We start from the raw sequence: 6,883 nt of genomic DNA on the forward strand, positions 1-6,883 counted from the left end.
AAAGAGGTTAAGTGCCTAATCAGAAGTCACAAGGCTTCCAAGTGGTGGAGACAGGATTTGCACCAAAGTCTGTCTGGCTCCAGAGCTCAGGTGCTTAACCACTGTCCATTATTGTCCATGTTCTCTTGTCTTCTGAAAATCACAAAGGTTTTGGTAAGGTTCATTTCTGGACGTGGCACTTTAATGACACAGGGTTCTAAGATCTCAAAGCAAAAAAATTTTTTAAAGTAAAAACAATAATGAAAATGAATTAAAGTGAATCCTTGAGGCCAGGCTACAGGCACTGAGGTTTGCTAACCCTCACATCGAAGTTCTGGGTCTAAGCTTGTAGCCTTCAGGCCTCTCAGGCAGACTTCCTGGTGTGATCCCAGATGCTAACCAACAGGCCTTCTCTATTTTAATCAGGCTGAACTCCTTAAAATTCCTACTGCAGAGTTTACGTGTTCTTGTCTCTATTCCCTTCCAGAAGCTGTCCTCCCCACCTGAAATGCCATGCAAGAAGTTCAACGTGGCCACCGACTTTTTACAGGAATTCCCATAAAAGGGTAAAAACTATTTCCCCATTACCTTGAGTCTGGGCTGACTTTGTGACGTGCTTTGACCAAGAGTTGACCAACAGAACGTGGCAGAAGTGACATCCTGTGACGTCCAAGTCTTGGCTTGCAGAAGCCCTGCACTTCCTGCTTTCCCCACCCCCCTCCCCCTTGGATGCTGCGGCCGTCTGTGAGGAAGAGGGCACTCCTGCCATTACAGGATCCTTTACTGAAGCTTCAGAGTGTGAGCAAGACCACCCAGGACCAGCTGACCCACCAGAAACTGCAAACAAATGCAGAGTGAGATGAACCAAAGGACAGTGACAAATAAATGAGTGACATCTTAAGCCCTTAGGTTTTGGGATGGTTTGTAAAGCAGGAGTAGATTGCTAAACTCATGCTTTTTTATTCCTTTCTTCCTAACACGTCTACCACCTACTTGTAGTCTGAACTTCAAAGTCACTCCTCCAAGAAGTTTTCACTGGTGAGAACTTCCCCTGCAAAGTGAGCCTTGCTCCGGTTTAAGACGATGCCCTTTAAGAGCACAGAGACCTAGCTGTCTCTTCTAAGTACTTCTCCCATCCACGGGCTGATGCCTAGCATCTCCTCATTAAAGTTTAATTACGTAACATAAAAGCATAAATGTCTATTAAATTTTAAGAGTCCCTGGAAGGGATAACAACTTTGTACTTTTGATTTTGCTCTTATTATAAAAGTATACAGGAATAGAAAGTGACTCTAACCGTAAGGGCACTTTCCCAAAGAGAAAGAAAAAATGTTATTCAATCAATTTGAGTATAAACCTTTAGGGAGGAACACCAATGAAACAGTTATGTATCTGACATCAATGTTTAATTTATTTATTTAATTAAGCATACATATTTAAAATAACACTATATAAAATAACATTCAATATAGAAATATTTTTCTTCTCCTTGTGCATCCCATGAAGGTATTTGATTAGCAGTTGCCGTGTCTAGTGCCAAGCACTCTCCATATTACTAGAGACCCTGTTTGAGCCATCTGACAGTTTTCCAGATGGAAAACATCAACCCCTCTTCCATCGAATTTGTATTTTTTTATTTTATTTTTTACGTTTCTTTTTAAGAGACAGAGTGAGACAGAGCATGAGGAGGGGAGGGGCAGAGAGAAGGGGACACAAAATCTGAAGCAGGCTCCAGACTCCAAGCGAGCGGTCAGCACAGAGCCTGATGCAGGCCTGAACCCACGAACCGTGAGATCATGACCTGAGCCGAAGTCAGACGCTTAACCAACTGAGCCACCCAGGCGCCCCTAATTTGTATTTTTTTTTAACCATAATGCTGTCACTGAAGTTTTTATCCCAAGCCACAAGTACCCATTCATAAAACACCAAGACAATGACTTGTTTTATTCATCCTATGAGTGTACAGTCATGGTTTTCACAGGGGAGCCACTTACAGTATTGCTATGTAAGGGATTTTCAGAAAGCTAGTTTATGCTCACACCTAAGGCCTGCAATTTAGAAGTCTTATCCCAAAGAATAAATTCATTAAATTTCTTTCCTCTTTTTTTTTTAAACCAAAAGACAACTTTAATCATCTAAAAGTTAATGCTTTCTTGATGTCATTTTAAGCTAATGTGTTTTCTCTAAATAGTACTTTGTGGGTCAAAAAAAAAAGTCAGAGAGAGCATCCCATAATGCAAAATACTCTGGGAGGATCAAAATGTAAGGCAACCCCCTCTTTTCTGAGAGAAATATTTGGGGGGGAACCAAATTTCCTTATTTGATATATACTAATACATGCTCATTCTAGAAACGTCAGACAATACAGAAAATTAGACAGGTAAAAATTAAAATCACTGACAATGCTATAATCAGAGATCATCATTTAAATGTTTTGATTCATTTCCTTCCAGCTCTTTCTCCCATGCATGATTACACATTCTATTAAATTCAATCAGCTCTAGGGCACCTGCATGGCTCAGTCTGCGAAGCATCCAACTCTTGACTTCAGCTCAGGTCATGATCTCATGATTTGTGAGTTCAAGCCCCATATCAGGCTCAGGGCTCTGCTACAGACGGCATGGAGCCTGCTTGGGATTCTCTGCCTCCCTCTCTACCTGCCCCTCCCCTACTCATGTGCACACACTCTATCAAAAATAAATAACTAAACTTAAAAAAAATTCGGTCAGCTCTATCTCTACTTAACATTATAACATAAAGCATTTTCCTTATTAGAAATTCTTTGTAAGGAAGACACGTCATCATGCAGTCAGCCACCCTCCTATTACTGTACATTTATATGGTCTGGGGAAAGGACCATATCTCAAGCAAAACCAGCCCCTTGGACCCAGTGTACATAGTTTTTTATTCTTCCCCCCTTCCTTTCCTTTACTGAGCATCTACCCATTTAAAATATACCAAAAGTAAATAAAGATCAATTCCTGCCCTCAAAAGAGAGAGACCTGTAAACAATTACATAATATATGATAAAAGGCAGAGAAGGCTTTGTGGAGGCGTCAACATTTGAGGATTTGGGGGGCTTTTATTGTTTGTTTGCTTATTGCTTGTTTTTAGGATAATAAGACTTAATTTTGCAAATGTTTGCAAGGTCAGGAGAAACCCATGGAAATCTTCCCCCAACTAGATTCTGCTATGTGGAAACCAGCTGGACCACACCTTTATTATGCACCAACTGCAGGTTCCCAGGACTGGGGAATTTTCCCTGAGAGCAGGTCTGGATTGGCGGGGGGGGGGGGGGGGGGGGGGGGGGGGGGGGGGGGGGGGGGGGGGGAACTGCATGAAGGTGCTGGGCCTGAAGGGACGGGACAACAAAGAAGCCAAGAACAAGTGCAAACACGAAAGACCCGAACAGGCTTTGCTGCTCCCACATTCACCAACACCTGGCTTTGTGTTTCCGTGTCCCACGTGCATCACAATGACACCCACAACCTGTGCTCTCTGGTTCTTTAGAATAGGCACACTTCATCTCCCTCCAACAAGTTCTGGAGCTTACTGGAAACAGCCATCATGTAACTGTACTGAACCCATGGCCTGGATTGGAGACCCAACTCCATGATTTACTGTGGATTCTGTGTGACCCTGGGCAATTCCCAGCCTCCTTTGTACACATTTCTGCCCAAACGACTTTTCTCTCTCTGTGTCTATAGATAATGGTCACAGGAAAGTGACACATGTGGCACTTCTGGCCACAATGACCCTACAAGATTCTTCATCTCAGCTCTGTTTCTCATTTGTCCATGGCACCTTGGATTTAACTTTTTCTGACGGCCCTAAGGCCACTATACCCAGAGCTCACCACAACCCACCTAACTCAGTCTGTGCTTATTTCTCCAAAGCATAGATCCCTTTCTGCAATTACCTTTTTTGTTTATCATCTGTCTTCCTGCCAAAATACGCATGAAAAGAATCTTACCCAATGCTAACACAGTGCACGACACTAAAGATGTAACAGTGTGAAAGAATAAGTGATTGTAGGCTAAATGCGGCTCCAGAAGATGGTAAGTATGACGCAGTGCTAGGTACTAGGGAAAGAGAGAACATCCCTGACCTCCAAAGCTCATAGGCTAATAAAATGAGAGAATAAAAAACAAAATAATTGCAATACAGCATGCAAGCATAATCACAGATCTATAGGTAGGAACAGAAGTGGTACACAGGAAGGGAACTAGACATTTTCTGAAGGAAGTGATTTCTGAACTTAGTGTCAAAGAATTTATGGAAACCTGCCAAGTAGGTAATGAGGGAAATCTTTTCAAGAGGGCCCCTTGGATCTTTATTCTGTCCTAAACACTGATTTCATTTCCCTTCCCCATGGAAACTCAGGGTTAAAAATACCCTTGAAAGATCATCTATTACAGTGACTCTTAAAGAGGACTTTGCGTTTTAAAAATATGTCCGCACATTCTCAGATAACTCATCTCTTCAATGGAGCCTAATTCCCCCTCCCTTTGAGTGTGGGCTGTACTTAGTGACTCATTTCTAATGAATAGAATAGAATATGGCAAAATGGTGAGGTGTGACTTCTGAGGGTAGGTCATAATAGGTCATAAGATGTGACTTCCATTTTATTCTCTCTCTCGTGGATCATTCGTTCTGGAGGAAGCTGGTTGTCATGTTATGAGGACACACAAAGCAAGGTGCAGAAGCCTCTTGCCCACAGCCACTGTGCGCTCTTAGACACAGATTCTCCAGTCAAGCCTTCTAGATAACAGCAACTGTACTCAACATCTTTGCTGCAATCTGACGAGACCCAGAAGTCCACACAAATGAACTGCAAGTTGATAAATGTCTTGTTTTAAGCCATTAAATTTTGGTATAATTTGTTACACGGCAATAGATAATAAATAAGAGGTCTCAGTTTGTGTTTCTGTGAATGATAACTATTTGTATCTACCCTATTAGAGATTAAAACTGAGAAATGCTAAAAATATTTACATGGTAATTCACTGAAAACAACAGTAATAAATACAGCACATGTTGATGCAGGTAACCTTTTTATGAAAAATAACAATCTTGCAAAACAAAAATTAGTTACAAGAATGGCCTCATTTTACACTTTTACAAATCTTTTTGTAATGCCCACTTTCATGGGAGATAGCCAGATGCTGGATCTTCATATTATGTCTGCATCTCATCACTTGTGAAATCACAAGTCACTTGCTTCTGAAAAAACTCCTCCCCTACGCTTGTGAGACAAAGAAAAACATCACTGATCTCATCAAGGTTCTCTACAACACCCAGGACAAGTAGATGCGCAGGTCACACTGAGCATGCCCAGTGACTGGAAAGTCCTTAGTTCCCAAGAAAGCCCAGTGTTCGCCCAAAACATCACTGGTGATTAGAGAGATCCTCCCTCTGCCACACTACCTTTGCTCTCCCATGAGTTTGGTGTACTCTTCATAAAGCCATTCAGAATAAACAGAATCATTCCTTTAAGGTTAAGACCCTTATATATATTATTTTATTCATAACTTCGGAGGGTACTTTTTTCCATGTTACCTTAAAAAAAATCTTTAAGGTAATCAACTGAATTCTGAATCAATACCTCAAAATAATGTATCGTAAGTAAGGCCCTCCTGACAGTTTCAAGGACTTAATGATCATTTACCAGACACAAATATCCCTACAGTGACTATTTTCAGGTGTGAGACTGGCAGAACTTAGAGATGACATAAGGGATGGGATGGTGTAATTAAAAGAACACTGAAAACAATCAGTGCAATTTATATACACTTTTTTTTAAGATTTTATTTTTGGGGCACCTGGGTGGCTCAGTCAGTTAAGCGTCCACCTTTGGCTCAGGTCATGATCTCATGGTTTGTGGGTTCAAGCCCTGCATTGGGCTCTGTGCTGACAGCTAGCTCAGAGCCTGGAGCCTGCTTCAGATGCTGTATCTCCCTCTCTCTCTGACCTTCCCCTGATCACACTGTCTCTCTCTCTCTCTCAGAAATAAATAAAACATTAAAAAATTTTTTTTAAAGATTTTATTTTTAAGCAACTTCTACACCCAACATGGGCCTCAAACCTACAACCCCCGAGATCAAGTCTCATGCACCACTGACTAAGCCAGCCAGGCACCTCTCAATCAGTGCAATTTAAAACAGATTTCTTGGGGGTGCCAGGGTGGCTCAGTTGGTTAAGGGTCCAACTGAATTTCGGCTCAGATCATGATCTCACAGTTAGCAAGATGGAGCCCCATGCTGCACAGACAGCATTCTCTCTCTCTCTCTTTCTCTGTCTCAAAATAAATAAGCTTTTGAAAATAAGGAAATAAAACAGCAGGATGCATAAGGCACAGCCTTCTGATTGATTTAGACATCCAAGTCTTGTGTTTTAAGTACCCCCATACTATCCTGAAAGTTTCCTGTATGTTTCCATATGTCTCTCATACACATTTTGGGTTTAGCTGTTCAACAAAATTGTCCCCCAGATCCCTGTTTAGAGATGACGTTGGATATGACGTCTGCTGGTTTGTGAGAATGGAAAGAAAAACTTTGTGGCTGGTTCTGAAGCATAGAAATAAGCCTGAAGACATTTCCAAAAAAACCATCTATAATAGAGAATAAAGTTTCCCTTCATTTTAACCCTAAACTCTGGGAGAAAGAGCAGTGCTCAACCAGATTTAAAACTTGAGTTTTAAATCTTCTTATATCCATATCAAAATACTTGTCAACACCCCATCACCACCACCAAAAAATCCCTTGTACTGTTTGTGGGAATGTAAATTGGTGTAGCCACTGTGGCAAACAGTACAGAGATTCCTCAAAAAAATTAAAAATAAAATTACCATATGACCTAGCAACCCCACTTCTGGGTATTTATCCAAATGAAATCAGAATCTCAA

The sequence above is a fragment of the Hyaena hyaena genome, unplaced genomic scaffold, assembly GCF_003009895.1.
Source record: "Hyaena hyaena isolate Hyena2069 unplaced genomic scaffold, ASM300989v1 scaffold_580, whole genome shotgun sequence".
Taxonomy (NCBI): Eukaryota; Metazoa; Chordata; class Mammalia; order Carnivora; family Hyaenidae; genus Hyaena; species Hyaena hyaena.